Raw genomic sequence first — 24,815 nt, forward strand, 5'->3', positions numbered from 1 at the left:
TATGTTGAGGCTATCAACCTTTCAATTGGATTGGGAAATGTTGAGATTCGAAGGCTGTGGAAATGGATATTACAACGATGATTGTGTCCTAGCCTCGTTGCTAGAGAAACAGTTGTTGAGATGGAAAGATACACTGGAGATTTTGCAAAATCTCTTTGTAACGTGAGATATTGGCACAATTGAGGTAACAGCTGCCGTGAGTGCTAGGAGTAGAGTGTGACCCAGGAAGAGAGAGTAGCCACTGATCATGCTTTGGGCCATGCGATGTGGGCGATTGGTAAGGATGATTTTCGCTTTCGGCAGTGAGGCTTCTGTCATGGCTCTTTGTGAGGTTGGTCGTCTTGCGGTAACTTGAACCCTAAACACTTTCGCACAAAGACGTGTCGTCCTGCATCGACTTGACGCTTCATGAGAGTATATGCGAGTCACATGCGTCAATTATGATGAACAGATGCAATGCAAAAAGATATTACTTCATTTAAATCCTATGGTGTTGGCTGCGATGTATCTCATCAGCACTTGTTAAAGGCATGTCATGTATTATTAGTAAGAGAGGTTTGTACAATTGGGGGAGCTTGCCCCTTTAACCACTTAAGGACAAAAAATTACGATAAGATGGCTTTTGTTAAGCAACTTATACAACATGTTGGGGGTAAAGGTGTCTCTACCTAGCCGCCCATGTATTACTACACTGACAGTACCCACCACTGCACACTGCAGGTGGAGATGCCCGTCACCGTCACTTTATTCTTTATTCTTTTAGTGACAGTTTGAATAAAGGAAGGCCCAATCACACATTGTGACTGTTGGAGTTCCCATTTATGTCACTCTCTCTTCTTGCTCTTGCTCTCCGTCATAGCTCACTTCCAAGCAAGCTTCGATCCTTCTCACCTTTCAACTGATATCAGAGCTTTGGATTAGAGCTTGATCATGAAGCTTGGCCCAACATTACTTCAGCCTGGATTGAAAACCTAGAGCTTGGAGCTTCAATGCCAACCATGGCTTCTTCCCCCCGAGGTAAGATTTCATCTCCTGCCTCTCCTCGGCCCTCATAGGCTCTTTGCAAGTGTTCCTTGGCTTCATTGGGCACCTTGTATGTCCCCATTTGCCCTCTTATCCTCAGCACAACCAACAGGTCCCACAGTCCGCTCACGTTTTTTTTGCGCCTGCTTCAAAATTTGGCTCAAAAATCCCATTTTTTCTCATATCTCGGGTATTCGAAACCCAATTTAGGAAAGATAAGAGTCTAACTTGGGGTTTTGGAACACTCTGGACGCAATGGCAATGTCAGATCTGCCAAATTCTGATCACAGCATTTTCTGCAACAAACCTGAGTTGATTTACAGCAAGAAAATGTCATGCTCTTAGCTTATGTGATGCTCCCGAGGCTTGGTATTTGATGCCCAAATACTTTGGGGATGTTTGCCCAATGTTTTGAGATGCTTTGGGACTTGGTTTGAGCTTCCATAGCTCGATTTATGCAAGGATTTACTGCTGTACATTGTTTGGGGAGCAAGGTTTTATCAGAGATGGCTTATGCATAATGCTCTTTGTTGACATTCGGGTGTTCTCTTGGATGTATTGATGCTTGATCATCATGGTTTATGCCCGGATATGCCATTTGAGAGCTATTGAGCCTTGATTTGGATACGGACATTTCGTTGTTAGTTGGCATTTATGCTACCTTGGTTGACACGTTATTTTACCTCCAATTTGGTTATGCCTATTGGTTTCGGCCTATGTCTTTGGGATATGCAATGAAGTATTGACCTTCGGGGTACAACATCAAGCTTGTCTTTGATTCCAGATCTTCATTTGAGCTTGAGCTCGGCTTTGGAATGCATTTGATGCTCCGTCTTGGATGTACATATGGAATGTATGTTACCTATGTCTGACCAGTCTTGACATGCTTGGCCTATGCCACTACTACATGCTACTTACATTGTTTGGAGCCGATTGCTACTAGTGCCTTGTCTTGGCTTCCATCTGGCTTCCGGGAACTTACTTGGGATATTTCTTGGCTTGCCAAAGTTGTATTTGGAATATAGTTGATGTCTATGGATGCTCTACTTGGAGGCTACAGAGCTTGTATGCTCATGATGTCTTATTGATGTATGGTCTTGGATCTTTCGTCACCGGTGCTCTCATATGTCCTTCTTGAGCTTCTTGGCTTGATCCATACACCTTTTGTACTAGTGGGAGCATCGTTGGATGTTTGACAGACAATGAGCAGGTGGTTTATGCTATTGAGCTTTGAGTCTTCTGAGACTGGGATCTTCTTCACTTGGATGTTGCATGGTTGATATGCCGTGGTCCGCATACATGTACTTGGGCTGATTTGGGTTTCGCACTCCCTTTCTTTGTGTCAGGTCTTGCCAGTGTTGTGTACACTTTACCCTGTTACAAAGGGGGTGTGCTGGCTTACTGATGGATTCGTTTGACATACTTGGGTGTTTTCTTGATGTCCGTATGACTGTCATATGCTGATTTATGCCCGCTTGATGTTGGTTATGCTTTGGCAGTCAGTGGTTGATTTAGTGCATTGATTTTGCCTACAGTTTGCTTTCATTGTATCTGGCTGTAATTTACTACAGCAAGCAGTTATGTATGGACTGATGTGGAATTTTCATGCTGAATCATCCTAATTTTATCTACTTTTGATGGTACTTGGTGGACAACATCATTACCTATCAGTTCATGGTCATTTTGCCTTGGTTTTGGTGGTATTTTTAGCTATTTACAACAAAAAACAGCAAGCAGTTTTGAATTGTTTGCACTGTTTTGGACTGCATTATGGGTTCTTCTTCCACTAACAGTGCTATCTTCAACCTCACTAAGCTTGATGGATATGAATTATGCCTATTGGAAGAGCCAAGTTTGGCAGGTATTGGTGCAGAAATCGTAGATAAAGCCACTAAGAATGCATGCCGAGCAGCCTGAAACTATGACTGATGACGAATGGGATGAGCTTGATGAGTTATGTAAGTCCACCCTCATCTTGTCTCTCACTGAACAGGTGCATTACAATGTGGTTGAGAAAGCATAGAGTGCTTGGCAGCTTTGGAATAAAATTAAGAACCTCTATGACAAGAAAAGTCTAGTAAGTCAGATGTATTGGCTGAAGCAGCTTATGGATCTGCGCATAAAGGAGAATATAATAATGTCTACTCATTTGAACCAATTCCATGCTTTTCTCAAAAACTTGACTTCGCAGGGTATAACCTTTAATGATGAGGTTACTCCATTGTTTTTGCTTGGAACTCTAAGTGAGTCATGGGATGTATTCTGCACTGCCTTATGTGCTCTTGCTACTATTTTGAACTTGCATGATGTAGAAAGTGCTCTTCTGCAAAAAGAGATCAACCGTAAGAACTTGGATGTCTCTTGTGTGTCGCATGCTTTGACTGTTAGATGCGGAGATAGTAATGGCAAGAATGACCGTGGGAATGGCCGTGGCAGAGACTCGCAAAAGTCTAGGTCTACGTCACGTGGTGAGTAGCGTAGCAAGTCTCGTGGGAGAAATGCAAATGTGACATGTCATCATTGCGGTAAAAAGGGTCATATACGCCCACAGTGTCATGAGTTGCGCAATGAGAAGCGCAAAGAGAAGGGGAAAGACAAAGTACAGGAAAAGTCCTCTAATCGCAGCATTATGCCTGCGAAATCAAGTGTGAAAATTGAGGAGATAAATGTCATGCAGACTAATGACTCCGATGAGGAGTACATACTTGTAGCTAGTTCTTGTGATGCTATGTCGTTGACCGATGTTCACTCTATGTATGCGCAGTGCTAGCTTTTGGATTCTGGTGCTTCATTTCATGTTACACTATGTCGTGAGTGGTTCCACTCCTACCGCACTGTCTTTGGTTCAGTTTGCTTGGGTGATGACATGTCACTTGCTATTCTTGGCATTGGGAAAGTACGGTTGCAATTCTCTACTCGCAGTACTTTTCTGTTATAGAATATACGTCATGTACATGCACTTATACGCAGTCTTATGTCTGCAAGGCAGCTTGATGATGCTAGGTTTCATGTTTCATTTGGGGATTTTGCCTAGAAGATCATCCGTGGCAAACTTATGCTTGCTAGAGGTGCCAAAGCTAGCAGCCTCTATCCTCTTGTAGTTGATGGGCCCTCTGTTGACCATGTTTTGTTAGTGGGTTCCATCCCATATGTATCTCTTTGGCATGCCTGTTTGGGCCATATGTCCTTGAAGGGAATAAAAATGCTTTCTAGTTTGCAGCACTTACCGCCCCTTGACTACGCATGTTTTGATTCATGTGAGCACTATCTTTATGGCAAACAAACTAGGAATACACATAAGAAGTCTGATAGGGCACACATGGGTGATCCCTTGGCATTGGTACATTCAGATGTCTGTGAGCCCATGCCCTGTCAGTCTATGGGTGGTGCAAAGTATTTTGTGACGTTCATTGACGATTTTTCGCGTAAAGTCTGGGCTTACCCCATTAAGCTCAAGTCCGATGTCTTAGCTGTATTTCAGAGATGGCTTGCATTTGTTGAAAACTAGACTAGGCATAGGCTAAAATGCCTTAGGACTGACAATGGGGGAGAATATGTGTCACGTGCTTTTGAGCAACTATATGACAAGAGGGGTATTAAGCGTCAATTGACCGTCCCCTATACCCCATCCCAGAATGGTTTGGCTGAGCGGATGAATAGAACCATCCAGGAGCGTGTACGCAGTATGCTTAGCCATGTACGCTTACCACAGAGCTTTTGGACTGAGGTAGTCAGTACAGCTGTGCATATCATGAATAGGTCACCTTCTAATGGTTTGGATTTCCAGGTTGCAGAGGAGGTATGGACTAGGAAACCTCCATCTTATGCGCATCTACGTGTCTTTGGATGTGAGGCATTCTGCCATGTGCCCAAAGACAAGTGTACTAAGTTGGATCCTAAGAGAGTCAAATGCATTTTCCTTGGCTATAGGGATGCACGCAAGATGGGTTACCGCCTTTGGGATCTACAAGCGCAGAAAGTCATCCATAGCCATGATGTAATTTTCCATGAAGACAAGATACATAGATAGCCTAAGAAGGTGATAGAGATACGCAGGGTTATATTCCAAGAGGAGCCATGTGCTCCTACACAGCCAGTTGGACAGCCTGCAGCAGCAGTTGGTACACATGGCCAGGGTGTTGGACCGGCCGCAGAGCCTGCCGTGAGACGGTCTACTAGAGATAGACGTCCACCCAATAGATTTGAGCCCTCAATGCATTATGTCTTGGTTACAGATACAAGAGAGTCTCTCACCTATGATGAGGCTATGCGTAGGGGTGACAGTCACTCCTGGGAGAGGGCTATGCAGTCTGAGATAGACTCCCTGCACAAGAATATGACTTGGGATTTGGTTGCACTGTCTCAAGGCAATAAGGCTTTGCCATGCAAATGGGTATACAAGCTGCAAAAGTATCCCTGGAAACCCCAAGCCAGCTTATAAGGCAAGACTTGTCACTAAGGGTTTTAGACAGGAGCACGGAATTGACTTTGATGAAGTATTTTCTCCTGTGGTCAAGATGACTACCCTACGATTGTTTTGGCCTTAGTTGCGCACCTTGACTTGGACTTGTACCAAATGGATATCAACACTGCATTCTTGCATGGGGATTTGCATGATGAATAGTTGCACTTGTACGTAGTACGAACTGGTTCGTACTATACAGTTCGTACCGTACGAATTCGTACAAAAAAACAAACACTTTTCTTCTTCTTCTTCTTCTTCTTCTTCTTCTTCTTCTTCTTGGTGGTGGTGGTGGTTTAGGTTGTTGATTGTTGTTGTTGTGGTGGTGGTGGTGATTTTGTAGCCTTGATCGATCATCCAAGAAAGGGGGTGGAGGCTTGATTAGACTCCTCATACATGTTTTGTTATGATTTATCCTAGAGCCAAAGACCATACATAAGGTATTCAAGCAGTTCCAAATGTTTCTAATTGATGTCCCATCATTTTTCACAATATGTTAGTGTCATCAATAAATAAATTCAGCACGATTTGAGAATCATCAAGTAGCTTAATCCTATTGATTTTACCTTTGTTCACAGCTCATTTTGCACCACCCAACCCAAAGCATTAGTCACATTGCTAATAAACCTAGGTCAGAGGATAGCTTGGCCTAATGTACCTTCTGAGAGTACACGAATTAATGAATGTACCATCGGTCGCTACTTTAGCCTTAGCAATGCTAAACAAAACCATAACAAAATTCATAAATCTTTAACCAAAACCTTTGGTGGTTTGTTTGGTAACTGTTGGTCTCACAGGTCATTTTGGCCTCTTGTAGATGTTAATAAAGCATCTCATGTCATTTCAACTCTTTTTTTTTTCGTAAACATTTCATCTCTCTCTCTCTCTCTCTCTCTCTCTCTCTCTCTCTCTCTCTCCCCTAGCATACATGCCTCTTTTTTGTATGATCATTCATGTATGATGTATCCACTCCTATGTATGTACTTATAAGTTTTAACGCATGTTGCGCATGTGGCATATGCCATAGAGGTTTTGGCATGTTACCCTCAAGTATTCATCTTATATACTCCAATAGCATTGCTATTTAGACTTTAAACATCTGTTCTATTATCTATAGCTCAAAATAATGAAGTTAAATATTTTTTTCGTACTAATATCGTACCGTACCTTATAAAATCTTAAGTTACCATTTAGTACCGTATTTTATTGTACCATACCGTACCGTACTTTTCGTACCTGACAACTATGGCATGATGAGATATACATGGAGCAGCCTAAGGGCTTTGCAAAACCTAGCAGGGAGCACCTAGTGTGCAAGTTGAAGAAAAGTCTTTATGGCTTGAAGCAAGCACCTAGAGAGTGGTATCATAAGTTTGATGCCTTTATGCAGTCATAGGGCTACAGCAGAAGTGCTATGGATCCGTGCCTTTACACGAAGAAAGCCCGTAATGGCTCATTGCTTATTTTGGTACTTTATGTGGATGATATGCTCATAGCAGGAAAAGCTCATGATGAGCTGGATGCTCTTAAATCTCAACTGAAGAAGAGCTTTGAGATGAAGGATTTGGGACAGGCCTCTCACATTCTTGGTATGCGCATTCTTGGTATGCGCATTAAGCGCGACAGGCATCAGGGACTACTCTATCTCTCACAAAGGGAGTACATTAATAAAGTCCTTGAGTGTTTCCCCATACAGGACATAAAGCCTATTGGTTATCCATTACCTTCTTATGTGAAGGTTTCACTGGCCGATTGTCTGCAGACGGATGAGTAGAGGGCCGAGATGGTCAAGATCCCTTATGCATCAGTCGTGGGCAGTTTGATGTATATCATGATAGCCACTCGTCCAGATATTGCCTTTGCAGTTGGTATTGTGACACGCTATATGGCTATACCTGACGAAAAGCATTGGGATGCCATAAAGGGTATCATGAGATACCTAAAGGACACAGCAGATATGTGTATTTGCTATGGCAACCAGGATACAGGAGTTGTGGGCTACACAAACTTCGATTATACAGGACATGAAGATAGTAGGAAGTCCACTTTCAGCTATGTCTTTACCTATGCTGGAGGTGTTGTTTCTTGGATGTCCATGGTTCAGAAGTGTACAGCTCTCTCTACCACTGAGACCGAGTATGTTGCGGCCACTGAGGCTTGCAAGGAGGCCATATGGTTGGGCCATTGGGTTCATGACCTTGTGATTGCTACTATACCTACGTTGCATTCGGATTCTATGAGTGCTATTCAGCTAGCCAAGAATCCGGTCTTCCATGCGAAGACGAAACACATTGAGGTGAGGTATCACTTCATACGTGGGGTCGTGGAGGACAAGTCTATTGACCTTGTCAAGATCTCCACTGACAAAAATCCTGCAAATCTGCTCACAAAAAGCCTCACTACTGAGCGCTTTGCCTTCCTCAGGAGATTGATGGGCGTTGGATGAGATGACATTTTTCCTTATCCTGTTGTACATGTATACATTGTATTGTCTTTTCTTTTTCGCTTCACTCCTCACTGCGGCAGATTCACCTTTAAGTGAAAGGTTGTTGGGGGTAAAGACGCCTCTGCCTAGCCGCCCGTGTATTACTACACTAACAATACCCACCACTGCACACTGCAAGTGACGGGCGTCCGTCACCTTTACTTTATTCTTTATTCTTTTAGTGACAGTTTGAATAAAGGAAGGCCCGGTCACACATTGTGACTGTTGGAGTTCCCATTTGTGTCTCTCTCTCTTCTTGCTCTTGCTCTCCGCCATAGCTCACTTCCAACCAAGCTTCGATCCTTCTCACCTTTCACAAGATAGGGGCTATTCTATTTATATGAGGTGGGGCGAGTTCGAGTAGTCGAGCGACTGGGGTTGTGCTGATGAGAGGCTCCTATCAGGCCTGGCAGGGAAGATATCGGCTGGCACCCGAATATGGTAGTCCCTAGTCGCAACTATTTCAAGAATGCTTTTAAATAATTCATCAAATTCCCTCTTGTTTCTAGCTGCCTTCTCCTCTTTCGAGCACCTGGCGCCCGAGCGTCTAGTTAGGGCCTACACGGCCAGGGTTGCCACCCCCTGGGCGTTCCCTTAAGCCTTCGTTTTCTTGGCCTGGGAAGTTTTTGGCCTACGTCTGGAGTGGTGTCGCTTAGGGCCTCTTTTCGATGCGTACCTCTTAAGGGTAGACACATAGCGCTCTAGCGGAGAAGCTTGTGCCGTATGCTCCCTCCGATGATGGATAGCTTCCTTGCAGGCCAGTTGCACTAGGTGCTTCATGATGGCTATTGTGGGGAAACCTGCAAAAAGTGAACCAAGGGTTAGGCCATGAGGCAAGATGGAATTATTCAAATGAAAGGGATTAAACAGTAGATCATTAAGCGCATATTAGTCGTAGAGGGACACATGTCTGCTCCTTAGGAAATGCACCCATGTCTACAAGGACGTAGACACGTGCAAATACTTTGAGTTTAGCATCCAACTCAGTTAAGCATTCTGGACACTTCTATGTTCAATGAGGGCTTGCTCAGTTGGCTATCTCATACAAGATTCTAGGAGTTTCCCTAGGCTTTAGCATAGTTGGGGGCTCAGGCCTAGATGAGCAAGATTGGTCAACTCTAGGATTGCTTATGTCCTCGGGGTTTTCATGTTGTTCTTGAGGCTTTGTTGTTATTGCATCATGGTTCTCGCCAGCTGGTATAGATTGGTCACCCTGTTGTTGTGACAGTGTTGTATCCACTCTTGATTGGTCAATGCAAGTTCTGTTATCGGTTGATTGAGTGTTGCAAGCAACCGCTGATGGTGATGGTTGCTTTGACTTATCAGAACACACGGATGTGTCTAAGGTTTCACCACTGTTAGGGGAAATGGCGATGGGTTCCTTAGTGGGTGGACTCGATGCTTTATTCCCAAGTTCTTCCATGCTCTTGATCTCAATCTTCTTGGCGTCCACAACCACTTGTAACTACCGTTGTTTTCGTTGTTCTCTCCTTTTGTTCTTGGGCAATGAAGGTGTATCCCTTAAAGACTCAGGATCCTGAACTAGGTCAGCCATTGATGTGCTTGGTTGGGCCTTACCTCTCTCCTTCTCTAGTATATTCTCATGGGACGTAGTTGTAACCTGCTGAACAACCTTGCTAGGTTGATTGGTCAAATGCGCCATCTCCTTGGCTACATCTTTGAGAGGTTTCTCCTCAAGCCTAGGCCTTGGGTGCTTCGACAGTGCTGGAGGTGTCAAGGATGTTGGTTGCAACACCTCTTCCACTGATGAATGGCTAAGGACACATTCCGCAAGGGGCATTGTCAGGGCCAAAGGCTGTGACTGCTGTGATTCCTAATCAGAAGTAGTATCAACTAATTCAATAGACCGGCTACTATTAATCGACTCTCGTGTCAAGTCCTTAGGCAGATTAAAAGTGGTTGTGTCTTTTGTTGCCCTTTGAGCATTCACTTGTGCAGATCAAGCATCAATTGAGCTAGTCACAATGGATTGGACAGGCATATTCTTAGGCTGAGAGCTAAGGGTGGTGTCATGTCCCACCTCTTAGACATTTCGGAGCTTAGATGGAGATGAAGATTGGGATTGAGCAGTTGCACTTGACGACTGTTGTTGTGCTTCTGGTGTCTGTTTAGGAAAAGAGGGTGTAGAAGATTTGGGACTCCCAGGTGGAATTGGCACTGGTTGGAAGAATTGCTCAAGGCTATTAGATGATTCTGTTATTTGCTTTGTTGAGCAACCAATCTTACTACGAGCAATGTTGCGCCTATGATATTCGCTATCCTCTCGAGAAATCAAAGGCTCCTTGGGTACTAGTGGCTTTTGTGTACCCTTGACGGGTACGTATGATATTCGCGTGTTAAGCACGATAGGTTGAGAATCTACCCTTTGAATAGTCTCGTTTGGTTTCATGATTTCAATCATGAGGGGCTTGGTCACTCCAATGTTTTTGACTCGAGATGTGTTTTTTCGTTTAGATTTCCTCCTGTGCTTCTTTGCTCCTAATAAGTCCTGGCCTTCAGCTAACAGAGGTAGTTTAGCAAGGGGTTTTGGTACCCAAATCCATCGGTTACCTGCGTAATACCCTTGAGCACGTAGCAATGCTTTGGACATCCATCGCGGCATTGTGCTAGCTCTCCATTGATACCTTCGTCTATAAGGTGTGGACTTCTTTTGGGATCTTCTATGATATTTATAAGTCCAAAGCCTATCCTTGGCATTGTCTCCTGACCTTCTTGTTTCGAGTATGGCCTCGCTCACCGGTTCTCTCTATTCAACATGCGCTTGTACCACCTCTTTCAACAAGTCCTTGCTCTCATCACTAGACTTGCCTGGTATGTCAAAACGTTCCTTGTCTTTCTCTCAAGGTTTGATGAGATTACCATTACTAAAGGTTGTGATTATCCTCACACCCGGTAGTGTCAAGTGTATCCTCTGTGCTACGTAATCAGCCTCACACTTTGTCGCCCTTTTGAAGGGTCGTCCTAAGAGGGTTTCCTTTCCACAACTAGCACTATTTGGAGGAACATGGAATAGGATAGAAAAGCTTTCAATTTCAATAGTTACAAGGATTTTGCACTTTTCTATGAGTGCTTGTGGGTGTCCCCCGTAGAGACTAAGAGTTGCATTAGTCAGTGTGAGCTCTGGTTGGCCTAGCAGAGTCCATGCTTCGTAGGTCAAGATATTAAAATCTCCTCCTTCCTCGACGAGAGCATCAACATTATACTCTCTTTTTGCGGTGAGTTTGACCCTAAGATAAGAAAGCGGTACTATGTCTTCATCTTTCGGGTCTTGGCTTGTAAATTTAAGCCTTTTGATGCATGTCCTTGAGTCCCCAACTACACAGCTAGATTTGGATTCTCTACTGATGTCCTGGGTGGTCTGTGCAGTGCCGTTCAAGATGCATCTATTGTCAAGACTGTCATATCTAACCATCCTTGTCATAGCTTGATGTTGTTGCATTCTGTTTTGACTAGAAGCAATCCGAACACAACCTACACATGTTTTTGTGGTATGGCCTTTTTGCCTTGCTGACTGGATTGGCCCATTCAAGTTCTAGGGTTTCTTGCTGTGTTGTCGTACTCGCTTTAGGTTCATTTCGGGGTCTATAACTCCACTCAACAACCTACTCAGACTACTAAACAGCTACATCTTGCAAATTCGCCTATTCTTTGTGCCAGAATCGAGCTCTGGGCGTCATGAGGGCTCACAAGGTTTGCGCAGTTGAACTATAGTTGGGTCTAGTACAATTCTTCAAAAATTTTGCAAAAATCTGACTCAACCCAACTCGTCCGAATTGCAAGGGCCAAGTAGTGGACTCGAAGGAGCAAGGGCCAAATAGCAACAGTGGCCGAATTTGCAGCTCGGACAGCCGAATGGACGTGGCCAAGGGCCGAGTCAGGTTAGTGGGCCGAGTCGATCATTCGCATAGGCCAAGTCAAAAAGGGCCGAATTGAGTTGGCCAAGGGCTGAATATTAAGTTGGTCTGAATGGTTGACTCAGACAGGCCGAGCAATGAGAGGACCGAGTGGAGGGCGTCCGAGTCAAGTGGACCGATGGCCGATTCTGGGACTCGGCCCAGAATCGTCGTCACTCAGACGGCCGAGCGCAACGCATGTTTCGCCACACTCCATAGAATTCATCGCGTCAAGAGATCGAGGCCTTCCTACCGATCAAGCACCTCCAGATCCTAGCTACTCAAGCAGGGGAATGTGTGGAATTACCTGTGGTAAGCAAAGGACTCCTCGATGGCAAGATCGAAGCATGTCCACACAATGAAGCCCTCTCTCCCCCTCTCCTAAAACCCTGCAATGAGAAATGTGGTCTATCTTGCCACTCCTAGCCTCTTATTACCCTACCCAAGCCTGTATTCACCTTAGTCTTGCTCCCCTTACCAATATTTAAACCAAATTTTTATTTTTTGCCCTTCTTTTCCTTGTTTCAACTTGTTATATAGCAACAGAAAACCCTACTACATGCTCCAATGTTTTGCTCCTATCCTACCTAAATGCAATAAAAAATCAGGAAAATACCTACACTACTCCAACATGCTTTTCCATGTCCAAAAACCAAAAACCTTCTTGCTAAGGAGATCGAATACCTCCTCAAACTCCCTCGCTTCCTACCTATCTACCTCAAGCACCAGTTCGGGGAAAACCCTACTTCAATGCTCGATTCAAACACACAAGCGCTCAAGGCTTGAATCCATTGGTCCCGGCAACGGGACCAAAATGTTGAGGCGATCAACTGCCGAGACCCACGGACCGCTTATTGTTTCAAGCATTCCAAGCCGAGCACTAATGGCTACCTCTCACATAGCCAACGCGCCATTCATCTCTATGGGTGTAGTGAGCTTACCTCCATGCCCGATCAAGTTACCTCCTCTCCTGAGCACTCTAATAGCTCCACGATCCAAGTGCAAGCTTCAAGCAAGCTCCATTCTCAAGCTCCACGCTCCAAGATCCATCGCCGCAAGCAAGACAAGAGAAAAGAAGAGAAGAGAAGAAGAGAGAAGAAGATGGAGAGCTTCTCTACCCCGGTCCCTCACCCTCACACACTCACTCCCTCACATTCTCACACTCCCTCTCTCAAGCACAAGCTCAAGCAAGCAAGAACAAGAAGAAGAAGAAGAAGAGAAGAGCCACAATTGGCCACACACAAGAATGAGCTTCTCATTCACTTTTCAACTTTATTTACAAAACCCTAAATCCCTTTTGGGCGGTCATCCCCTTATCCCCTTTTTTACATGGCCGACCGTGGCCTAGGCCCTCTTTCCCATTGTCCTCCTATCTTCCTAGCTTCCTTCCTACCGCCCACGGGTGAGAGCCCGGCACTCTTAAAATAAAGCATGGTGCGTCCTGCGCTTTTTTACAAAAGTATTGACTTGCGTTTTTTCTCGTGCGCATTTCTCCTTGATTTAGGACTTTTCTGCATTTCTTGTGTCTCCAAAAACTTATTGGCGTGTCTTCGTCTTCTGTTTCATTTTTGCCTTGGCATTGTCTTCTGCTTTAGATTTTTCGGCTTTTCCACCTTGTTCGTTTGAGAGTTAACAAATATAATAATAAGTTTTGGGATGCATTGCTGCCTATTACTTCTTATCAACCCGTACCCCTTCATGACTAAGTAGAAAAATATGTTTGTGGACTGCCTAAAAGAATCAGGGAATTTTGCTTTAAATCCACTGTGTCTACCATGTCTCAACTCATAGACACTACTGCTACAGCCGACACTTTGCTGCATGGAAAGAATTCTAGCTTCCTAGAGAGTGGAGAGAAGCCAAATAAAAAGTTGTTTAAGGCTTAGAAAAGGAGCAGATCTAAAATTCAGCCTAAGGTTGAGGTGGATGAGATTTTAGTACCCGAGTAGATTTTGGCACATAAGGAAAGAAAGGTCAAAGGTAAAGTTTCCAAGAGATACTTGGTGAAATTTCAAAATTATTCACGAATGGATGCCAAATGGATGGAAGAGGATGACTTAGCAGACTATCCTTGGTTGTTACAGCTTTACCAGAGACAATATTGAAGTGTACAACAAACACTAGAAGTGAATACACTCACAAACACAAAGCATGAATGAATGATGATGAATGTAATTGATACAATGGCTTCACTATTGAGCTAAAAAATGTGTTATAAATAGATTAACTTTTTTAAATAGCCCCAAAACTCAAATTACCAAATTTTCGTTGAAAAAGAAATGTGTTCCTAAAGACAATTCCTCAAGGTGTCTCTGTCCTATAAGCCAAACCCTAATTTGGGAAGATCCACACTTCTATAGTTTGATAGGCTGCCCATCACTCAATCTAATCCTGTCTTGCAAATTGTTGGTGCCTGTCTCTACTGTCCACACCTAGTTCGCAGAGAATATCTTAGTTCAAGTTGTTGTCTATCACCTTCATCCGGTGCCTACAGTCCAGCCATCTACACCTGCTGGCAACTATTCTCAGCCTGTCTACATAACCTTACAGGCTGCGTTTACTGCTGAGACAACTTTTCAGCCTGTGTTTGACACAAATCTTCTGACATCATCATCTACATGCGTTTACTGCCCAGCCTGGTCGTACAATCTGCCATGTCATCACAACAGCTGCATTTTGCTGCAGCAGTTTGTCACTTTTGTGTCTCAGTTCAAGCTGCTGTCTATCACCTTCATATGGTACCTACTGTCCAGCCCTCTACACCTACTGGCAACTATTCTCATCCTGTCTACATCACCCTACGGGCTGCGTTTACTGCTGAGACAATTTTTCAGCCTGTATTTGACACAAATCTTCTGACATCATCTACATGCATTTACTACCCAGCCTGGTCATACAAGGTGCCATGTCATCATGACAGCTGCATTTTGCTGCAGCAATTTGTCACTTTCGTGTGTTTGGATACATAGCATATGCTCATGTGCCTAAAGAGCATCATAGGAAGCTAGATAATAAAGCACTTAAATGTATTTTTGTAAATTGTTGGATACAATTCAGAGAGTAAAGGCTATCCTTTGTATGATCCTCACGCTCCAAAGATTTTTGTTAGCCGAGATGTCATTTTTGCTGCAAATGCAGCCTATTCTCAGGATCAATTTGAAATGCTAGACACCTATGGGACTGGTGATGTCCTTGAGGGTCTTTTGCCACTTGCATTGGGATCCATGCCTACTGTAAATGCAAAAACAAATGTATTACAGCAAGCTGCTGCTGCTCCACCTGCCCCAAGTCATCCCTTGGTTCATCCAATTTAGCCTCCGTCAGTGGACCAAGCAGTTGACAAGAAAGGGCTGATGTTTAATGCAACAAAAACAGTCTTGAGATTGCTGTTACAAACTCTCCAAGAGAGTAAGATCGATGCTCCTCTGCCTCAATGCACTAGAAAGGCTACTTAGGATGTAAAAGGGTGGGGGGTACATTCTATGGAAAATTTGGAAATAGCTTCTTCTTACCCCCATCAACATCTTGGGGAGAGACAAGGTACTTACTTCTTCTTCCACCATCTAGTGGTGAGGAAATGTTGTTCTTCTATTTGTGTCTATAGGATTTTAATTACTTCAAAGACAGTATCATTTTTATTCTATTGTATCATTATTTGTATCATCAAAATTATCGTAATTGTAAAAGGGTGCTTGACACCCCCCCAGTGGTTGGGATAGCTTGTTTGTTTTTTGTTATGTTGGATCTGAACATCCCTTCTCATTCTCCCCAAGGGCACAGTTGCTTGATAGGGTACAAACCATTACTCACCAAAAGTTCAAAGTCGTGCCAATCGTCTTTGCAAGTCCTACTAGGCTTGTGGGAAGTTAACGAGCACCCTTGGCCTCTTTGGGGTGGCCCTTTGGGCTCCCTTCGTGAGATAACCATCCCCTCTATAGTGTTGATAGGTCACTAGGCAACCAACATGCACCCTTTGCACAATGCCCTAGCTCTTTTGGGGCGACACACCATGGGGTAGATAAACATGAACTTGAGCTATCTTGACAATCCCTTCCTGGTTCTAGTTTTGGGCCTAAGAGGCGGTATTGAGCTAACAAATTCATTGTAAACTCATTAGCTCTTTATTACAACCCCAAAAGTTAAATTACCAAACTTTCATTAAAAAAGAAATGTGTCTCTAGAGAGTGTCTATCTCCCGCAAGCTAGACCCTAATTTGGGAGGATAACCATGGGGTAGATAAACATGGACTTGAGCTATCTTGGCAATCCCTTCCTGGTTCTAGTTTTGGGCCTAAGAGGCGGTGTTGAGCTAAAAAATGCATTGTAAACTCATTAGCTCTTTATTACAACCCCAAAAGTTAAATTACCAAACTTTCATTAAAAAAGAAATGTGTCTCTAGAGAGTGTCTATCTCCCGCAAGCTAGACCCTAATTTGGGAGGATCCACACTACTGCAAATAGACACGCTGCCCACCACTCAATCTACTCCTGCTTTGGAGATTGCTAGCACCTGTCTCTACTCTCCACACCCCATTCAAGGAGGATATCTCAATTTGAGATGTTGTCTACTGTTGTTCTTCATCTAGCACCTACTATCTACCCCTCTACACCTGCCGGCGCAATTGTTCTCAGTCTGTCTACATCACCCTGCAGGCTGCATTTACTGCTGCAGACCACTTTCCAGCCTACATTTGACACAGATTTGATGATGACATCATCCACACCTGCAGGCTGCTTTTATTGCCCAGCCTAGTCATACAGTTTCCATGGCATCACAGCAGGTACGTTTTGCTGCAATAGCTATTTCATGGTCTTTCTAGACTATTTTCTCTTTGCTTGCCTCATCTCGACACTGATCCAGCCTCCTTAGAGCTGTATTCGCTGCTGCCAAACATCTTCAAAAACTGCCTACTACGTTTCTGGATCCATCAGAGTATGACAAACTCTCCATCTCATACTCTTTGGCCCAATGCTAGAGATACAAGAGTTCAAGATCCAATATTCACCTTTGCATAGTATGTTTGTTGCATTAAGCATTATATTTTGTTGGGTTCAACAGCATGAGGTAAGAGAGAGCAAGCTAAGCTGGAGGTAGCTCCATGAGAGAGAGAGAGAGAGAGAGAGAGAGAGAGAGCAAGAGATCAAAAGAAAGGAAAGAAGGATATATTAATGTCTACATAAGGCCAATGTGGCCTAAGAGACAAAATCCAGAGTACATCCATGTCTAATGTCATATAATCAGTACGGTGAAGATAACATTAAACTAAGTAAGTGGCCTATGAAACAATGCTTAGAATAACTATACGACGAGACTATGCCAGAGTAGAACCATATCTAGTGTTGTCCCATCATTAGAAACAAAAAAAAGGGAACCTAATCTGATGAAACTATTCCTAGAAATTGGGGTGGAGACTATACACTATAGCTGATCTCAAGATCTACACATGATCTTAGTCATAATGCCAATCCTTGACTGCTCCACTACACGAGAGAGAGAGAGAGAGAGAGAGAGAGAGTGCGCGCGCGCGAGAGAGAGAGAGAGAGAGAGAGAGAGAGCGCGCGCGCGCGCGCGAGAGAGAGAGAGAGAGAGAGAGATCTATTAACGTCACTAAAAGGCTAGAACGGCCTATGAGACCATAACTAATGCAACTGGTATCATCATCTCTCATCAGAGAAGAAAATAGAATTATGTCTAGGTCTACATGATAAATTGAAATGGAAAATGAAAAATATGGAAAACTGAAAAATTGAAAAGAGTATAGACTATCTCTCTCTCAATGTATGGAATCCACCAAGACTTTGCAAGCTACCTCCGACTGAGTTGTCATGGTGATCTTCATCAGTAACGAGCAATCGTGACGCGAATGTGTCGCATATGAGCATGTCTATGTTGCCGAGCAGATGCCGTGGGGCGTCATGCTCTGTATAACGTTGTAGCTCTGTCTACTATGATGCCACTTGATGATGTCCCTCGATAGCGCCATAGTGTCTAAGGTGGCAGTGGCTAGGGGATCAACTATACTGAAAAAGTCTATAACTGCTCTTTGTAGGGGTGGATGTGGCTAGGGTTGCCTCCGATCCCGTAACAATGTTGCTCTGCGTTGTTGAAGCTCCAATAAGAAAAGGCTCAAACATCTCTCGTCCTCATAGTCCATCACCTAGGTGCCTTACTGGTCCAAATCCTTTCTTAAAGAGACAATGGTAGCAGCCTCGAATATCATAGTATATAGTGCATCTATGAATGTAGTATTCCTCCCATAGTTACCAGGAACGGGGAACGAGAACGGAAACGGGACCCCCGGAACGGGGGGAACGCCTAAAGTTAGGGAACGAGAACGGAGGAAACAGCATATATATATAAATATATATACAGAGACAGAGAGAGAGAGAGAGAGAGAGAGAGAGCTCATAGATTAAGTTAGTTGGAAGATTGCAAATTGGTTTATCTAGTAGTATGGTGGAAGTGAGAAGGGTGGCATGATATGCTAGGTACAATATGGGACAACTAGATTATGGGTAGTAGTATGGTAGGCATTGAAAAGGTCATGTTCGACATGCCAATTTAGTGACCTAATGGATCACGCCCACTCACTCACTCAGGCGGGTAGGAGAGGCAAGAGCCGGTAGGGCCTAGGCGAGGCAGGCGGGCAAGGGAGAAGGAGCAGGCAACAGAGGTGGAAGCTGGCGGGAGCATGCGGGTTCTAGGAAACGGCCGTTCCAAACAGGGAACGGCTGTTGGAACGGCCCAGAACGGTGTAGAACGGGCAGGAACGCGGCTGGGAACGGGCAGGAACGTTCCATGGGCGTTTCACTGGTAGACACAGGTGGGAACGCGTTAATCCGTTCCTAAGGCCCGGAACGGGCATTCCCTGTTTCTATGATTCCTCCGTCTCTAGCTCCCATCCACAAAGCTAGCACATCCTCTCATTTGTTGCAACATGGCTTCATCAACCTATCTCAATCATCAGCTAATGTGATGAGGTGCAAATCTGTCCAATAGCAACTCAAAGCCCATGAGAAAGTTGAGCATCCATATATCTCAGTCTCACTATGAAACCATCATGGGAAACCTGCAAGAAGTTACATTGGTATTGTGCCATCTTCATGCCTAATGGAAAAGGGGCCTTGGACCAAGTCCTCTCTGTCTCCACTTTAGTGATGTCTGCTTTGATCACTCTATTCAACTTTGAACGACTGAGACTCAAACTGGGACAATCAAGGCTGTAATCGAACAGTGGCAATCTGTCTATATTCATGCCATGCAAGTTCAGCAACATGCTCATATGTGCATACCAACACTATCTATCTCCCTTTGCTGCAAGCTCTCTTGAAGACTCCAAAGCTAGCCTAGCGTATCGGTCTTTAGGGAGCTACCATATCCTCTGGAGGAAGGTGATTGCTTGGAATAGTGCCTCCACTACCATGGGTGCTACACCCAACTCTACTTGGATAGGGTACCGGTCGAGAGAGAGAGAGAGAGAGAGAGAGAGAGAGAGAGAGAGAGAGAGAGAGCTCTTGCAAGTACACACAAATTGAAAAAAATAGATTGATAACGATAGTTGGGATAATAGTATAAGTGATACGGCTTGAATATATAGATTAAGTTATGTAGCTAACTCTTTGGCCCTTATTTAATGCTAAGTGGTATAAAAGGTATTCACACCTAAACACGCACTTCTTCACACGAGGATAAATAATTCTAACAAACCTCCCTTCAGATCTTGGGTGATTGAACCTATGATGCAAAATACGACAAAGAAAAAAGGGACCGTTTTACCTCGAAGAGGCAATGTCTAATCCCGTACAGTAATTCTAGAAAAGGGGATGTGCAACATGAGGATGGTCATGACATGGTCTATGAAGAAGCTTAGGAACCCAAGGTAAAACATTGTTCAAAGGTGCATGTGCATGGCTCACAGACTAATCAAAAGTTACCATGGCTCACAAGCACTAGACACACGACCAGAGGTCAAATACATGGATATGGCTTTCAGGATTAAACTCAAAGATCATGCATAACGTGGTTACAAACTCCCCTCCCTTTTGAAATAGAACTCCTAATAGAAACTGTGCCTATCCATAATTAAGTTGGCTAGCCCATTTGCAACCTAAAGTGATCCCCAATCTCTGTTGACCCCTAGACAGGCATTAATCACTTAATCAATGCTAGTTCCTAGTCCCTAGTGTCACCACTGACACTTACTGGCCAAACCACTACCCTAGGGTCAAACATGATACCTAAAGTGATCCCCAATATCTGTTAACCCCTAGACAGGCATTAATCACTTAATCAATGCTAGTTCCTAGTCCCTAGTGTCACCACTGGCACTTACTGGCCAAACCACTACCCTAGGGTCAAACATGATTCCAACCAATCAACAAAACCCAATCGGCATAACTTATCATAACTTTTGCCTTTAACACCCACTACATCCTCGGGGTCCTTGGCCTGTTACTATGGAATATATGCCATGTGCATCACATGTGCTTAAACAACCTTGCATATTTGATTAATAACTTGATCAAATGTTATCAACAAGATAAAAGCATCTCAAAATTTCACGCCCCCCGTGACAGTTTGTATCCAATGTACATCTTGTTGGACTAGGAAGTAGTCTCATCATCATCTAACAGTAAGCTCATAAATGCATACTCATCACAAGAAGCATCTACTTCCGAAAAATCAGCCAAACGAGTCCCCCTCTACATGATGTGCTGCATGTCTAGCAACCCTTCTAGTGCGCTGAGGGAACATCCGTTTTACTCTCCCAGAGAGTCTGTAACAGCCATCTTGGGACTATTTTTGCTACCTTTACAACCTCCCTTTCTTGTTGTACTACATGTTCCACTGCTAGAGCAAAGCATCACCAAATCCCTCTTGTTCAAGAGCATGTGATGTAGCAACACCTTGCTGTAATAAATCTGTCCGGCCATTTTCAGCATGCTCAAACCCCAAAGAAAGTGATAGGACACCTTCAAATACATCACCCAAGTCATAGGTGGCTAGCATTTCAAACCGATCCTAGCAAAAGGCTGCATTTTCAGCAAAGATCACATCCTATTTACAAACACTTTCTTCATGCATGGATCATGTTGAAAGATAAGCATAGGAACTCTCCTTGCACTAGAGAGAATAAGGGTAGATAGGTGTAAAAGGGCTGGAGAATAGGGAAAACCCTACCCCTAACTCCTCCAGTGGCTATATAAACAACCTAAAGTACACACTCAATGTAGAGGAGAGTGTACTAGTTGTACTTGGAGCAACTGACTAAACAAGATCTTGTTCTTGTACTTGAGCTCTCTCTCCCTCTTGTGCACACTCTCTCATGCCTTCAACTCTGATTTTCAACATGGTATCAGAGCCATCTCTAATCCTTCAGCTTCCCTCAACCTCTTTACACATCTAAGTGCACAAGAAGTACACTTGCCATCTCAGTTACCTTCCTCTCCACCATAACCAGCCAAACCCCCTGACCTTGGAGGAGCTAGTGTGTGCAATAGAAGCAGTTTCAGCTTCTAAATTCTTTTGGAGATCTTCTCCTTAGCTCAAGGCGACTCAGCATGGCACATCAAAGGCTGGGTTTAGGCAATGTGGTGGGCGGCATTGTATAAAACGCAGATTTGATGCAATTTTTGCAGGCGGCCTGATTCGAGCCAAAGCACGACCGGTACAGGGCACAATCATGCCGGCTACCTTAGGGCTATCGTAGCCCCTATAGTGGACTATCCTCACCTAAGAGGGTTTGTCCTAATTCATCTCCTACAACCTGCTGTGATCAAAAGCCTAGCTGTAGGTCTCCTGGCAGCCATAGCCAGGAAGCTTCAAGCTTCTTCCATCTTCAAATTTCTTCAATGTTTTGTCATTAACAGTGATTTTAATCACTGAGTCAACTCTTCCAGAGTCAATTACTGATCTCAGAACTTCATTTCAAAGGTTCTTTTACTCGGAAGGTCATCATCAAGCTCATCAAGACCGACATCTACCATCTCTAGCAACATAAGCTACAGATGAGTGCTTGTAAGCACTAAGGCACATTGCTTAATCATTATTGCTACTAGTACTTACACAATCTGAATGTTTTCATCAGAAAATTAAAACAATTGAGTGCTTTACTTCATGTTGTAAGGCTATGTGTACAATTATAAACACGTAGACCATCCTACCCTAAACTTGTATTGCATATCTTGTGTGACTTTTTTCAAGTACACTGGTCAAATGAAATCAGAGGAATGAGTGTCATTGTACTTTCCTCAGAATCATCAGCAACAAGCATTGAAATCATAGACCGTCCTTGTCCAACACAAGGTTCATCCACTAAGCCATACCACAAGGACGAGCCCGAAGTCTAGTCTAGGTTCACATCATTGAAGCCAAAAAAGAACATTAAACCTCGGAAGAAGATTGCACATAAGAAAGGACCACCAAAGTCATATTTTGAAATATTACATATGTATGATTTTCAGCCTTTCTCCTCATTACAACTTTGATATCAATTGTTTGATTTGCTTCCGCATTCAGTGGCAAGGTTGTAAGGGACTAGACATTGCCCTTGTTCTAACAAGTGGTAAGACCTTCCTAATGGCCACAACGTATGCTGATGTCCGTCCTCAAATTCAGAAATTTAATGGAAAAGATTTCGATCCTTGGCAAGTCTTGGTCAAATACAAAATGATGGAAAGAGGATACTGGCCCTTCATAAAAGGGACCAAAGTAATTGACCCATCCAATCCTCTTGATGTAGAAGATGATGAACGGGCTCAGGCCATCATCATGCTTCATTTAATTGGGTTTTGGTTTCCAACCTACTAGCCTTCCACGTTCAACCTCATCTCAGCTCCAAATGGTGGTTACAACACTCTATATTCGTCTCCGACAGACAATACACATCAACAACTCCCTCAACCTACTCTAACCAGAGCCACTCACTATTGGACAGCTCTCCCCTTGAGCTTCTTGTACACTCTTTCCTTCATTCACAGCATTCATTCATTCACTTAGAGTTCTCCTTCTTCTTTGTTTCAATTTTTGAATTTTGTGTTTGTGTTTGAGTTATCTATGTTATAGTCGTGGTCATGCACTCCGTGTTTTCTTTTGCAAACCCTGGCATATCTCCAAAAGTAGGGATATGCGACTCATGTCAACCGAGCCACTGGTAGCCAACAACCACAATCTCGTGGGGGAGCTGCAATGGAGATGAGGGTGCCCTGCAGCCGCTGCTCCTTGATGGAACAGATTGTGGAGTCAAAGGTCGTTGAAGGAACTAAACCCAAGAATAGGTATAGAAAACCTTCATAGCTAGTTGTGTCCATCTCAAAGAGGGTTATTGTCAATGTATCGATTTGCTCGAAAGGACTTCGCACGTGTTGTGGGCATCTTATTGCCTTGAGCAAAGAAAAAGTAGGAGAGGAAGCATCGACAACATTTTTTGTTTGTATCCACAAGGTCTTATGGTTAATCACTCAATGTGCTCAAAAGGACTTAGCACACATCATAGGCATCTTATTGCTTGAGCATAGTACTCTGATAGCCAATCCTAAATTATTTGTGTCACTCAGAACAGTAAGTTGGCAATGGGGGTGCCTTGGGGACGACGCATATGGATCAATGGTGTAGGAAGCAATAGCAAATGATGACAAGCTATGGTGGAATAACCTCTCTTGCTGCCATAGGTGCACAGAGTGGTGAGTGCTACAACCTCAAGGGAAGAAGCCATAAGAATGGTGTTACCTAAAATTGGAGGGTGGGATGGGAGCAAAAGATAGAGTTATCTCCCAAATACCAAAATAGAATAGACTGCAGGAATTTTGGTTGACAATGGTCTTGTCACTCCATGCAAGGCCCTATGTTCTTCACAGAGAATGAGGATCTTTAACTCAAAGAGCACCTCTGCTCTACTACCATGTAAAGCAATGGTAGGGCTTGCAGTGGAGACAACAGTATACAATAAACACTAGCAATGAATGAGCTCAGAAAAACAGAGCATGAATGAATGATAACGAATGAAATACGATGGTGATACAATGACTTAGGTCTCTGTGTCACTAGGACCAAGGCTAAGGGGAGCCAAAGAGTCGATGGTGCCAAACTGGCTCAAGATGACTGCATTGTTCTGTCTAATGAAGAGCAGCACCACCTATGGAAGAGTGCAGAGAATACAAAATGCAGTCCTTGAAGCAGCAGGGCATTGAATATGGGACTGGATAGATGTAGTGTAGTGAGGTGGGATGCCCCACACACTGCTTTTTTATCATCAACGATCTCTTTACTCCCTCATCCGCCCACACCGTGTAGAAGATTTCTACCAGCCTACGGAGGTGGCGCCCTGCTACCTAGCTAGATTGCTGCCATTACCCAACCTCTGGAGGCCATCATCCAGCTTGGAGGAGGTCTTGGAAGAGGTCTGACCAGCTGTTCCCTCTTTTGCCCAGCCTCTGCCACTGGCTCCAACTACCTGGAGCTGCCACCCAATTGATCTGCATTATCACCCAACCCTGGAGCACTGTCGCCTGCTGCTGCCCTTGTGTTTTATCACCTGCAACATGCATTTTCTGCCTAGAGAACTGCCAGCAGTAGTCATCATCATTGACATCTTCTGCCACCCGTGAAGCTTGTGCTTACAGCTGACAAAACTCGTGTTTTGCTGTCTGGAGTCTTCCTCGACTTCTTGCTGATCAGGAGGACTGAGTTTTGCACAGGTCCTTTTATAGGGGATTTTTGGGTATTTTTCGTACTATCAAAAAATAAAACCTTTTAGCATAGATAAAGCTTTTTGGGGCTGCTTTTAAGGAGTAAAATTAGGCATTAATTCATGCCTTAATTTGGTGGTTCAACAGACAAGACCCGAGCTGAATTCTATGAAGTATAACTCTAGAAAAGGATGTATAAGCCTAACCCTCAAAAAGGAGCCATGAAAACTAGACACTATCCTGC

General features: G+C 43.8%; 1 protein-coding gene across 8 annotated transcripts in view; it reads right to left on the reverse strand.

Annotated features, from left to right (window-relative positions):
- The window catches only part of LOC148036130 (GTP-binding protein-like protein), a 105,247-nt gene that overhangs the window by 21,363 nt on the left and 59,069 nt on the right, over positions 1 to 24,815 (reverse strand). The window lies entirely within an intron of this gene.

This window comes from Lygodium microphyllum, chromosome 5 (assembly GCF_053477565.2).
Source record: "Lygodium microphyllum isolate KBCC chromosome 5, Lygodium_microphyllum_v1.1.10, whole genome shotgun sequence".
In the NCBI taxonomy this organism is placed as follows: domain Eukaryota; kingdom Viridiplantae; phylum Streptophyta; class Polypodiopsida; order Schizaeales; family Lygodiaceae; genus Lygodium; species Lygodium microphyllum.